This window comes from Lepidothrix coronata, unplaced genomic scaffold (assembly GCF_001604755.1).
Source record: "Lepidothrix coronata isolate B3197 unplaced genomic scaffold, Lepidothrix_coronata-1.0 Scaffold99, whole genome shotgun sequence".
Lineage (NCBI taxonomy): Eukaryota > Metazoa > Chordata > Aves > Passeriformes > Pipridae > Lepidothrix > Lepidothrix coronata.
In genome coordinates this window covers 1,360,874-1,375,574 of record NW_016690279.1, presented here as the reverse complement: position 1 = coordinate 1,375,574, position 14,701 = coordinate 1,360,874, and positions in this window count along the sequence as shown.

Below are 14,701 nucleotides of genomic sequence, written 5' to 3'. Positions count from 1 at the left end.
GTCAGTTCAGGAGAACAGAGAAGAGTCAGAGGCAGGACTGTGTCCCAGGGCAGAGGAGAAGCCACACAGGGAGTCCGTGAGCTCCAGCTCTCAGCTCCTGGTTTTGAGGCAGGACAGGAGGAGCAGGGGTGCTTTGCCTTCCCTCTGGGGGCTGGGGCTGTCCTGCAGCACACCCAGATGTTTGCCAGGTTTAATGTCTGTGCCTCAAAATGAACCCTTGGCATCCCTTCCACTGCCCTGGGATTTTGGGGGAAGATACCTGAGTATATTTTACCTTACACTGCTACCACTGAACCTCACAGAATGATTTGCATGGCAATGTTTAAATCAGTGGTTACAATCTACTGAGGCAGGGCCTAGATCTTAGAAGAAAATGAGGAGTGGAAAAGATGGCACTACCCATAACCAAGTCACTGACAATTTAAAAACAAGCTGTCCTGAATGCTTCCTACTTGATGACCCTGATAAAGCAACAAGATGGAATTACAGTTGCCATCCCCTTCCATCCTGCTGGAAACCAGGGGGAGTGACACAAAAACTGGTTGGTTGTTTGGTGTAGAATGAAAAGACAATCCAGCCCCACGGGCTCCTCATGAGAGGTCAAGGCTGACCCCTCTCAGAACTCCATATCCCTGTTGCAATGTGTCAGGTTGGCAGAGGAGTCACCAGGCTGGGGAAAACCTCGACCAACTTACTCCTGACAACACAACAACCAGCAGTAACATAAACAGAATTAGTTGTGAGTCAGTTACTCTTGTTACAGGCAAAAATATCTATCTAACCATTAATGATCTATACTTGGTGCCCTGAAAAGCTTTCAGCTTTCTGAAACTGTTACGGGTAATTCAGTTGAGTGAAAGAGTCTCACTGAGCAAACAAACGTGACTGGGAATTGTTTATGAACGTTGTACCAAAAGCCACAACTCAATAAAAACAGGAGAGATGGTACTGGTCAAATAACTGATACACAGTAACAAATTACAGAAACCTCATAAAAGCATGGAAAATTATACAGCCAGTAGGATCATGCATAAAATACAGTAAATCTGAAGTTTATTAGGAATCTTAGAATGGAATTTGTGCTTAGAGCTAGCATTAAAATGCAAAAAGTATTACCAGAGCAAGATATTTTTCAAGACAATATACCTAAGCAACGCCCATCTAAGAGATCCCAAACTGAGAAGCAAATGTCTTCACCATGTCACCACGCCTCAGAAGGAACATTCTGGAAAATAACCATTATTTGCTGCCATATCTTGCTCATCTTCCAGATACACTCTGGATAGAAGGATCTCACAAGCCAAGGGGCTGAGGGCATTGGTGTTAAAAGATCTTTCAGAAAGCCCAAAGTCCTTGTGGAAGGATACACACAGTGCTCTGCTGGAAATCATGGACAGCAAGAGCTGGCAATCATCATCCCTGGCCCTCCTGCCATCCCTGGCCCTCCTGCCATCCATGGCATGCCATGACCTTGACCTGATTTTTAACCTCTTCCATGCCATGCCTGGATGCCAACCCTGCAGGGTTATGCCAGTTGAAGCTTCAGTGATTATTGCAAAGTGACAGATGGAGTGTCAAAGCAAACAGCATCTGTCCAAAGGACCCCAGTAGGTGATGCTCCACAGACTATCTCCTGAACATCTGTAGTAATTAGATGCTTAAGCTGAACAAAATTTAATTTTGCAGGCTATGTTGAATCAGATATAGATCACTGCACAGGGGCCCTTGATCTGCTCTGCACTCCCAGAAAATAATGTTGCTTCTCCCCAAGCCCTCTTCACCTTGAACTTCTGAACTATGGCAGTTTGTTTGTTCAAAAAATAGGCATTTAATGACTAAATACCCAATTTGGCATCCAACAAAATTGTTTCCCATGTCAAAAAGGAGACCACAATCAGAAAAAAAACACAAATGAGAAGCAGGAGAGGCCCAAAACTTATCCGAGAGGAAGACATCTGAGTTGATATCCCAGTGCAGGGATGGAACACACTCCCTTGCCTCCCACCAAAGGGAGGCAAAGCTTATCAAGTCACTGTCAAAGATACACCAGAGACCATTTAATTTGCTCCCAGTTACACATACCTGAGGTGAACCTGCTCTTCAGTCCTTCCTGCCTCTGGCATTCCCAGCCCTTGAATTGACTTGCCCTGGAGTTGGACTCTCTCCTTTTAAAGTTACAAGAAATATCTTGTTTGGGAGAACAGCGATGAAAGCATTCCTTTGAAGGAGAACCTGTGACCAGCAAAAGCCAAAAAAAAGCAGATGCAGAGTCAAGTCAAGCAGTCAGGAGGCAGATGGGTCTGGAGAGAGCAGACACCCCTCAGAACAGATGATGGCTGTCAGACTGATATATCAACTCTTACTGGTATATCATGGACCTTACTGTAGCCACAGTTCCCTGGCTATAGAAAAAAACACATTGATATGTCCTTTCTAAGGCAGGAAGGGGCAAGGAAACTAAATCCCTTTGTGCTGCACAGCAAGGAAACACTATTAGAGAGGGGCAATTTCCTCAGAGTCCCACATCAGGTAACCCTGATCATTCTGAGCAGGGAACAGGCCAGAAGATAAATGTTCAGCCTTCAGCACTTATTGCTCAGAGTGCAAGGTTCTCATATGGAGGTTACCATAGAACACTGGATTATGGTGATACATTACCTTGCATTGCTGATGGGTTTTTACACAGGTGTTCACATTCATTGCTCAACTCTCTGTAGTTTATATTATTTTCTTCATTATATCTAATCTACCATGTTTCTCAGGCACTTATCAATTTAGGATCCTTCTTCTGTGAGCAGTAATATATTTCTTAAACACTGGACAGATTCACCACTTACCTGCCAGTACTGGTTCATTCTCTCTCCTTCTGGAGAGCCCTAAAAAGATGGACTGTTGATTCCATCCTCTGCCAAAAGCTGAAGCTGTTGGTCTGGGAACCTTGTGTATTAAGAAACCCAGTTGTGCTCCCTCTTCTTACTCAATGGCTTTTCCTTTCCCAGCTACAGAACAAAACTCTTCAGATCATACCAGAAGAGGGCAATTCCTTATTTTTTAGTTGTCAAAGTTGAGGGTGAGTAGGAAATGAACTGAAACAACAGAAATCTGATCTCGTTCTAAATCATATATTCAATTTAATTCTCTGTTGGTGTTTGATTTTTTCTCACTAAGCCTAAACTGTTCACACATTTGGTGCAGTAACTTCAGAGCCATAAATCATAGAACCATAGAATGTTCAGGGGTTGGAATGGACCTTAAATATCATCCAGTTCCACCCCCTGCCATGGCCAGGGACACCTTCCACCCGACCAGGTTGCCCAGAGCTCCATCCAACCTGGCCTTGGACACTTATCAATGTCATCAGAGGTTGCAAACGGAGAATGGGCAGAAGATGAACTAATGGTTGGAGTCCAGGCTGGTAAATGCCAACCAGTCACACTGGGTTATAGTCCAAGACCTTCAACTGTCCTTGCAAAAGTGTGATCAGACTCCAAAACATGCAGCAAAAGTGCTCTCCTGGACTGACTTACTGGGAGCCACAATGGCAGGGCTGGCTCAAGTTTCTCTGACCTCTGAAACTAAAAGTTTACAGAATTCTGGACTTCAGAAGATTATCAAGAGAGATTTCTCCACGTGACAAACCCCAGGCCACCTTTATGGAAGGCCTAAACCCTCTCATCACATCCTGCACCAAATCCCACTTTGGACAGTCAGAAAAACTCGGGAAGAAAGGAAACAAATAGAAGGAACGAAAACTCCCAATGGGCCTAATATGGGACTGGGGGTTGGGAAAAGAGAAGACAAAATAAAAGCCATGTCAAATGACTCTGCTCTCCCCTCTATTTCATTTGGAGAGAAGATTAGGTTACTACAGTTCAACAATACTCAGTTTGCTTATTGCTTTGGGCATTAGGAACTTAATGCAAAAGTAATGAAGTTAAACCTGTGGCATAGATAATGGTCATTAACAGCCTTCTTTCCCTGTCATAAACCTGACCCTTGTTAACTCCCATTTTATCTCTCTATGCAGATGACTTTGAGTGGGGCAGGAAGGATTCTCTGTTCTGCCCAATTTGGGAAAAACGGCAGCTGGAGGGTGTGCAGTGCTGTGTCCAAAACTGGAGCCCCACATCACAGCCCAGGCTGCATCACAAACTAAAGGAAAACACCAGGAAAAAGAGAATTGGAGCCCTTGACAAAAAAAAGCATAACTTCTAGTAGAACTCAGAGCTTCCAGAACTCCTTTGGGATTGAACTCTTCTGAGGGGAGGGTGCTACAGAAGAGGCAAAGATTAGAAAATTTTAGCAAGAAACAAATCCTATTTACTGCTTAACCCCTCTGATTTCTGTCCTCCACCTCCCAGATAATGGAGCTCTTTCCCTGCTCATTAATTAAGCTGGTTCAGAGTTTACTGACTGAGGGCAAACTGCCCCTACAAACAGACCCTTGATGGTTCCTGCAGTGTTTCTGTGCCACGCTCTGACAAAGGCAGTCCTGGTACCAAGCTCTGCCAGGGAACATCATCTCCCCTGTAGGAGAGAGATTTGAATAGAACTATATGACCAAATATCCTGATTCTTCAGTAGTTATCTAAAACTCAAATATGCTTTTACCTGAGACCCAAAAGGAGCATAATTATATCCAAAATGAGCCCACTGTTCTTGACTGCATGGTGAAAAGTCTGTCTCATTATCACCCAGGTCTGAAAAAATGCTCTATCCATCTGCTTTTAGAAGTAAGATGATCATTACTAACTTTTTATGTTTACCTAATAATGCTCAGGCTTTTTTTTTCCTGGGAATTACTGAAGAAACTCAATTTAAGGTTACAAATTGAAGTGACCATGCCATTGTCTATCCACAAAAGGAGAAGGGCTATACAGGAACATTGGCTTTAAGGATGCATTAATCAATTTTGAGTTTTCATTGCCAAGTGAACCCAAACAAACCCAAGAGACAGCAACAGAGCCCTCAAGCAAATTGCAAAATGTCATTACCTTCAAAGGAGGGATCATCTGGCCCATCACATTTTTCAAAGTGAAAATGCTTCATAATAATGTCAGTCATCACAAGAGTTACACCTATATTTGAGTAACAGGGAATGGATTAGTCATCACTTGATGAGTGAACAAAAAGCTGAATTTTTGAGCTATGGTCCCAGAGAATTATCTGTTTTCCTGTAAACTCACTAGAAGAGAGGAAAACCACAGACTAAAATCTCAGCTTGGGGTAATTCTGTATTTCATGTTGAAATGGGGTCTGTACAGGACATTGCTGAATAGACAGATAAACCAGTCAAATGTTAAGGTGTAGAAGCCAATAGGACTGGTTGAATCATCTCCCAATCTCCTGTTCAGCTTCTCATCTACTTATTTACACAGACATATGCGATTTTGTTGCCAGCTGGTGATTTGGCAATAAAATGAAATCTGAGCCTAATGTGCCTAGAAGATTTGTTTGGAAAAAAATAAACCCAAGATAAAAAAAACCAAACTAAGTAGTACTTGTTTATAGAAACATTACAGTACCTTTGATCCTCTCTTCTGTTCTGCTTCAATATGCTTGAGTAAAAAGAAAATACGCTGTAAATTCAGAGAGCAGCATGGGGGCTCCTGTGTTTGTGTTGCAAAGACAGACTGAAGCCTTTAATCAAGACAAACTCCTGTAGGGCAAATTTCCCAATCTGGCATTACTGTGGTGGTGTTGCTGGGTGGATCCCCATCCAAGCACTGCACAGCTCCTGGAACTGGTCTGACCCACTTCTGTGGCAGGGCAGCCCTCCAGAATTACCTGGGCAGGAGAGAAGGTATGGAGGCAAGAAGGTGACACACAAGGAATGAAGACATAAGGCAATAAAGACATAAATGTGTGGAAAAATAAGGCAGGACACTAAAAAAAGGCTGAAGACACTGAACTAGAAATACCAAAGCAGAGACACAAACATAGAAATACAACATCCCTATAAAGATGCTTCACATACCCACAACCTTGAATAAAAACATTAAGTCCCTTGACCTTTTCTGTACATACACGTGTCAGACAAATATGTACACACTGCTCTTAAAATCTGATCTTTACTGTATCTCACATCAAAGTCTAACTGCCCGTGGACAGACTCTCGTGGAATATGAGCATGCAATAAGCACAGGGGGAGGAAACAGGCACTAAAGCTGCTTGTCTTATAAAATCTCAGTCAGGTTATAATACCTAAAAATACTGGATACTGTTGTATGTGAAATTGCTTTAATAATTACCCTTAAATATCAGATGTGCAAAGGTACCCTCAAGGTCTGTTTGGACACCACCTTCATAATCTAGAATTTTTCACTGGTTTAGGGTCTTCAAAAGACAACCAAGGGCCTTTCAAGTGTCTGTCAGAAGTGCATCAGGTAGTGCATAATACTGTGCTGTGCTTCAGGCTGAAGTACATTGAGAAATGCAATACAGTATTCAAATAAGAATACCTTTTAAAAATACAAGAGTTTTTCCTTTAAAACCCTGTTTTCAAGCAGTGTAACGTATTCCACTCTGACCAAAACCTTGTCCCTTTCCTCAGAACAGCTGTCAATATACTCAGCTGATTCTAAATTCTCTGTGATCAGGTAAAGAGTTGCAGTTAGAAACTCTTAACAAAACAAATCAGAAAGGGCTCCAGGATGGCCAAGGGAAAGCATCATTTGCCTCTGCAAAGATTCTGTGCATCAGTGACAGAAAGTAAATTAATTTTTAAATAGAAGTTAGAAATACTGAGCCAACCCTTGAATTGTTACACTGCACTGTAACCCAGCAGCCCCAGTTCCCAGAGCCATGGGAGGATACCTGGAGACGTGCCCTGCTGAGGCTGTTGCAGTAGGACAGGGATTCATTCAGCTGCCTCCTCACATCAGCACCCTGGAGATGGTGTCAGGGAATCCCCCAGAGGCCACCTGATGGAGCTCTGTGGGTAATTCCAGAGGCTTCTCCACAGCTCCACCTTTCTGCAAGTCAAGCCTTTGAATGCAGATGGTGCTCCATGGAGAGGTGGACTGGTTGATGTGCAGGAGTGTTTGACTGCTGTCAGTTTGGAGGGAACAGGAGACAAGTGAAGGCCAGATGCAGTTCCCTACAGCCATGCAAAGAGAGCAGGTGCTGAAAGGTGACTTCCCCACTCATGTGGGAGTTCCAAGCCTGCTGAGAACTTCCTCAGCCAGATGTCCGGGCTCCCTGTGCTGCAGTGGGTTTTGTGTTGCAGTGGTTTTTGTGTTGCAGTGGGTTTTGTGCTGCAGTGGTTTTTGTGCTGCAGTGGTTTTTGCAGCCTTCTCTATCTTTGAAACATGAGCAAGTTATTGTTGGCACACAACAAAGCTGGCAAAGTGTCATCCCATGATTCAGCATATCAAGAAGATAGAATAATGAATCACTGTGCAAAAGGGTTGTGCAACAGGGACTGAAACAGTCCATATAAAAGCACTGTTGCACTGGAATGGAAATGGCTTTTTCATGGAAGACACCCATCTGCCAAAAAAAACGTCGTATAACTAATGTTTTATGAGCAGAAGAGCCAGAGGCAGATAGAGACACCAAGGCCTCCTGTGACACAGACTCATGAGGAGATACTTTGGTTTGCCAGGATGATTTGCTTACAGTTGTAACATCTGGTACAGAAAGTTTTGAAAGAGATTCATGAATTGGAAAGAGGAGAAAAGATGTCCTGCATCTGATTTAAACTGCACTGTGAATTGGAGCTAATCCCTTGGAGTCAATGGAGAGAACCTGGCACAAAACCATCCTCAGTGCAGGGAGAACAGAGCCAGGCAGTGTCACTGTGCAGAGCTGCACCGTGTTCCTTCATCCAGCCCATGGAAAGCTGGCAGCACCTCAGGCTGCTTCTGCTATTTCTACACACACTGTCTGTTCACCCCCATGGCACTGCCCAACAGCCCCCATCCCAGTAATCCCTGCCAGAGTGCCCTGACAGGGTCAGCCACGGGCATCCTGGAGGATGCCAATGCTGCAGCCCTAAGGGACCAGTGCCTGTTGTCTGTTCCTGCCTCTCCATCTCCCCTGGCAGTGGCTCTCCAGCTTGCTAACTGCTTATGTTGAGCTGGTCTCCAGCAGAAGAGCACCCTCACACTCTTCTTGCCAGCCTTTCCTCCTCGTTGGCAAAAATCAAGTGTCCTTCCTAGACAAAAGGCTCCAAAACACTCTTTTAAGATTTAACAAACAGCCTTAAAAGCCTAACTCTGTAGGGTCTTTTTGTTGAAAGAGCTGATACCCTTAGAAAAGAAAGCTTCCTATCTCAGGATTTTCTCAGCTTGCCTTAAATGCATGGACTCCTACTAAGGAATCTGGCAACCACAGCTGAGAAAAGCAAGTTCCCACATCCCACATGGTGGTTCTAAAGGGGGGCAGTGCTGCCCCTGGGTTAAAAACGAGGAAAAAGTGAAAGGTGCTGGGCTGTCTTTGAACCTCTTGTTTGTGAAGCCCTGTTGCCCAGCGCAGGCAGAGGCTCTGCCCTCTCTCCAGCTGCCCAGCCCAGCACCAGGAACAGCACCTGGCACCAGCAGCTCCTTTGCTGAGCAGCCCCTGGGCTGTCCCCGAGGGCAGCAGGGACTGACCCTGCCCAGCACTCTTCAAATCATCCCCACATCCCTCTGCATCCCCAGCCTCCACTTCTTCCAACTTAGATAACTGCTTTCAATACCCTGTTTAACTTCTGTTTTCCCTGCCTGTGCTCCCTTTTTGCTGATGCCTCCTTCCAGCTGCCTTGCCCAAAGATGTGTTTTGTCACCATTTCTGATCTGTTGACTGGCTCAGATGTTCTTAAGTCTGTTGATGACGATGGGAGACACGGGCAGAGAGGGAGGGAGGGAGGGCACACTGTTAGAAATAATATAAATAGATCAAACTTTCACCTTACACACTTCAAATTGTGGGAACCTAAAAGCAAGGCAGTAGTTAAGGGCCTCAGCCACTTGTATTGGCAAACTCGTCTTTCATAAGCATGCAATTTAGATTTAATAATATGCTTAATGAACGGTAATTAAAAACAAATTGCAATTAAAACACTATTTAATGAGGTTTAACAGTGATGTGATAGATATGTATCTATCACCAAGTTCAACTTCAATAAATATTTTCTTAATAACAAACTGGCATTTAATTAGTATGGGAAAAATGTTGCTGTTAAATCTAAATTAAATTAAAATATACTTAGGCCACTTACCCACTTAATAGTATGTGTTAATGAAAAATATTTAGAAGGCTTTTTCTTTCTTTCCTTCTTTTTTTTTTAAGGGTAATGGTTACAAGAATTAAATAAAAGGAATTTAATTGATTGCAGTATATGAAGGCACAATCCAGCCCTGCACACAAACACTTCATTGATTTAAGAGTTTCCTAATGCACCAGAACTACTCCCTGACACATGGAAATGAACAAACAACCTGGCTACAATTTGAGTGTAAGACTAAGATTTAACAAATGCAACAGTTTACAAAGTCATACTCAAAATTCCCAGCACACTTTCCCACTCACCTTTCCATGGCATTTCTTGATCCCATTATCATAAATATCTGAGCACCTGACAAAAATTTTTACATAGAAAAAAAGTGGTTTTTTTCTTCCTGCAGATATAAGGTTTAAATATTATATAGAACTTTATTTGTTTAATGGCAGGGGGCAGGAGAAGAAGTTTAGTACTTTGAGCTTAGCATATGTCAACTATTTTGTTTGAAACTGAGGTTTGTGAAATCTTTATTTCTCATAAAAGGTATTTAAGTAGCTTAAACCTTGATTCTATCTGTCTCCTGTGCTCCCAAGACTCCTTATAGTGGCTGATACTTTAATTGCTCCAGCACTCATTACGACTTGGACTAAATTCAAACAGAACATTTTATAGGAAAATGAGCTTTTAGGAGAGCACAACATTTTTGTTCAGAAAACATGGATCTTTATAATACTTAGTATTTCTGATCAACTGGTTGGAACTGGGAAGGACTATGGAAACACGAAATAAAAACTAAACTAGCATTTTATAATTCCTTTTTTTACACCATTTACTGACAGAAACTGGAGAAAATCCCAAACCAAAATGTTTTTTCCCACAGATGTGCCCAGAACTCCTTCTGTGTCTTCCCGAACCTGCCACAAGGGGTCTGGCTCACAGGGACACAACAGTGAGGCAGAGTTAAAATATAAATACAAAGGGTTCCCTAAGGCAAAAAAAGACTTTTCAGTGTCTCACTCTGCAGCAATGTTGTACATAATGGCACTGCTGTACAGCAGCATCTGGTGCCTGTACAGGTGTGTTTGTCATTCCTGCTCACAGGAGGGATGGACCTGTTTGCAGACAGAAACAAGCTTGTGAGAAAACATGGCACAACAACAAATGGAATTTAAATAAAGGAGGAAAATGCATTGGGATGACATTTGCCATCAGTTCACTATGACTTCCTTTGCTTCTTTTCAAGTGGAAAAGACTTACAGGAACTAGATATTAAAAATACAGTTTTAGCCCTTAGCTCTGTTCCTCTTGAAGACAACATCAAGAACAGGAGATGATGATCATAAACCTGGTCTCTCTGCACCGTTTCCCACTTAATGCCACCAGCAGCTGCTTGGCTCAAACCTCTCCTTTTCCCCTACATATCACAAACAGACTAGAATGAGGAGTACTAGTTTTAAATGTCAGTTATTTTCTGCTGGACTTACAGTGTCAATCTTGGTTTCAAGATATTCATCCACTGCTGCACAGTATTATTTTAAAAAGCAAAAGAAACAGCCATAGAAAATAGGTAACAGATAAGCACTGTGAGAATGAGTTACCAAATATAGAATATAATATTATGCCACACATAAACAGAGGGAAATAGCACACATACCCAGCCAAGCCATGATTGATCCTGAAAGCTCGGAAATATCAGTTGCAGAATGTAAAGGATGTTTTCCTGGCATGTTCCAGCTTCAGATATGATGCATGTACCACTTAGCATTAAATAGTTCTCCTATGGTTCCAGTTTTCAAGCATGTGACAATTCACTGCTAAATGTGACATCCTGGATGAAACAAATGACTTGATTAAGGACTTATTAACATTGAAACAGAACTGACTTCATGAGTGATGACAGGTCCTACGGTCCATGTCACCCTGCATCAGAGCTGAAGGCAAAGCTCCTGTCCTTTCAGAAAAATGCAACTCCTTAGTTGGGAAATACCCACTCCACAGCAGCAGGCACAGAGGGAGCCTGGCTCCAGCAGGCAGGACAGGAATTCACAGCCAGGTTTTCAGGCCATTGTCTCCAAGTGCACAGTGGTGGCTGTTGCACATCTCACCACACTCCTACTTGGATGGAAAAAAGAATATTTAAATGAAATATCTGGGCATCCTACGAAATTACAGTTCACAGAGTCACAAAATAGCTGGGGTTGGAAGGGACCTCTGGAGATCAGCCAGGACAGGGTCACCAGGAGCAGGAAAACCTCCAGGTGAGGTAAAATGTTGTGCTTGGAAGAAGACAATCTTCCTCCACTTTCTCCATTTCAACAACTGTCTTAGAAGGCAGAAAGACCCAACAGGGACTTTGAAAATATGATTTATGATATGAATTACTGGATAATTGTGGAAATGCCTCAGTATTACACCTGGCTTTGATGGCCAACAGTCCTGCTACAACACAGCCCACAGCTCACTGTTACCTGTCTGCAGCACATCCAGCGCTCTCCTGACAGCTCCCAGGCCCAGCCACACTGAGGCACTGCCCTCTGGAAAATCCAAGGGCAATCCGTGAGGTGTTGGCTCTGCCAGTGCAAGCTGCAGTAACTGGTGGCTCAGATGGAACTGAAGTCAAACAGATTTGTCTTCCTGGTCACTTCAAGGCTTTCAAAAATTTCTCTTAATACATAAGCAAAGAAAAAGGAGAGGGAAACACAGGATCAGAAGCCCCAAAGACTAATTTGTTTAGGGTTGGCAGGACTGCCCCAAGAATGCACTGCCAGCCGGGAGAGCTGGTGCTCCTCCCAAGGGGAGAGCCAACCACCAGAGATCTGAACAGTCAGGACCCATCCTGCCTCCCTCAGGCACTGTGCACCAGAAGTGGCAGCGAGGGGCTGGTACAGGCGGGGCTGTAACACCCTCAGCTCGTGGCCAACAGTCTGGCATCTCTGGTGATGCTCAGCCTGAGACAAACAGGAGGCCCATGCCAAGATGCTTTGCAGTCAGTGGCCTGTTGCCAGAGTGTCATTTTGCACAGAAGGGACACAATACCAAGCAATCTGGCTGAGAATGAATAAAAATGTCATCTGTGTTCGCTCCCCTTCAAGGGCTCATGCAGTATTGTTCTCCTCATGTGCAATAAAATTCCAATTGATCCGAGAGACAGATCAAAAGATGCTTCTCAGGGACCTATTGGTCAGTTTTCCAACCTAGAGAAGGAACTCACATCAAAAACCATTACATTTTATAGTAGTGCTTAAAAAGGGTCATTCTTTTCATGAGCTGGGGATGGTTTATTTTCTGCCTACTGGAAATTTGTCGCTCCTTTCACCCAGCAAAAAGCACAGGACTGAGACAATGAGACGGCACAGAAAAGAAACACAGAAATAGCAAAGCATCAGATTTGCACATTGCTGGAGATACAAAAGGAGAGATGATTGAGAAAAGGCTGCAAAGCCAGAAAAGCACTGACAAGATTTCTCTGCCATCTGCGAGAAAGAAAGGAGCAAACAGGAATAAACACACGCGTGAGGAGGAAGGAGGAGGGAACGGGGACCTCGCAGGGACTGAACTTGAGAGACTTTGCTGAAACAGAGGCATGTTTTTTAAAAAAGTTCCTGTCATTTCTGCCCTCAGTGGCTGTACAAGCACAGCCAGAGCCTCCACGGGGGCCCTATCCCAGTGAAAGCACACGAGAGGTGCCCAAGGAGCATCAGGATTGTGGGGAGCTTTGCTGGGTTTCCCCAGAGAGGGATCTCCGTGTTTGACTGGTCCTTTGCACATCTCTGCACGTGCTGGAAGGACATGAAGGTGGAACAGTCAGTTGTGCAAGGTAAAGAGGATTTTTCTTCTCCTGGTCAGACTGAATTCAAGCACTTCTTGAGAGTTGTTCAGCCTCCCCATCTCCTAGAGATGGCAATGGATGTTGGAGGTATTGAGTAACACACAAAAAATCCCTAAGAAATGGGCTGTACCAGCTGGTAGAAGAGGGACCAGTGGCAGAGAGCTGGGAAAAGGGTAAAGCTCCCTTTGCCATCTCAGTGCATTCCTGACAACAGCTCCTGATATGATCTGATTCTACACACAACCCTCAAGACTAGATTTTCATGCTTGGGGAGAGATGAGGAACAGCTGACAAGTCTTTGTGAACCATCATAATGAAGAAACTGTAAAATAACAAACAGAAGCTGGTCACAGAGCAGAGCACACACTCCTCACCTGCTCTCATGCAGGAACAGAGGCACTGGGGATTTAAAATGAGGAGCTTTTTCCTCATTTCCCATGAGAGGGTTCTGCATCCTCACTACTGAGTCAAATAAGCTCTGACAGGACACTCCTTGAGCAATAAATGAATCTGTGTCTTAAAAAAAAAAAAATCAGAGAATCCCATAGAAGACCTCTGTATTTTGAAATCTGAAGAATGACCCAAAGAATAAAGACAAACAGCACTGAAACAAGTCATGCCCCTCTTTTCTTATCCCCCATGCCAGGATCTACTCTCCATATGCAATCCCTGAACATGATTTGGTAACACAGGATTTCAAAAAATCCCCAGCAGAGATTCCCCCACCCGGCACAGCCATTCGGATTCTCATCCTACGTGTGCAAGGAGCTGCAGCGAAGACATGCCAGCCATAACTGTATTCAACACCAGTTTGCTCTGGGATCTGAAGATTCCCCTGGCTCCAGTCTGGGAGAGGAATTCCCAGGCAGGACTGAGAGCACAACAGCAGAGCTGGATTCAGCACTCAGGTGCACTGCACAACCCAGACATGCAATACATCACTGCAACAGGGGCTGCAGAAAGAAGTTGCCATAAAGTTTCCATTCCAAAGCACTAAAATCTTACATTTGCTTATTAAATTTCAGTTGGGGCCCCAGGCAATTGAGCAGAACACCAGCCCAGCTACTGCCTTTTGCTTTGCTTACTGCTCCTGACACGCAGCCATAACTCACAGGAGGAGATTTCAAAGCCTGGGACTCTAATCCTGGCCAACCATCCCTTCCACCTCTGGCTGTCAGGGCAAAACTCACAGCACATTTCAGCTTTGTGTTTGGGGATTTTCTCTTTTCTTTCTTTTCTTTTAAAAGCATTATAGGAGTGTGGAACAAACAGAAGATGTGCTGTTCTTCTGCTTAAGAGCCCCCGATCCAAAGTCTGGTTGAGACAATGGCAGGGTTCTGATGTATTTGTAGGCATTTAGGGATAACCCCAGAGTCCAGTTGGAAAGCTGGCACTCTCAGGGCACTGCTGGGCCTCTGCTCCCCCAGCTCACTGCTGCTCTCACTCCCAGGCACAGGGGGTGACTCTCAGGGATGATCCTGTGCAGGGTTAAGGGTTGGACTTGATGATCCTAGTGGGTCCCTTCAAACTCAGCACATTCTGTGATTCTGTGCCTGCAAACCCAGGTGAGGAGCAGGCAGAGCCCTGAGAACCCCCTGGCAGCCTGAAGCTCAGACCTGCAGCATCACTGAGCTGTGCAAGGAGCTGCTGCTGACACAGGGCTCTGC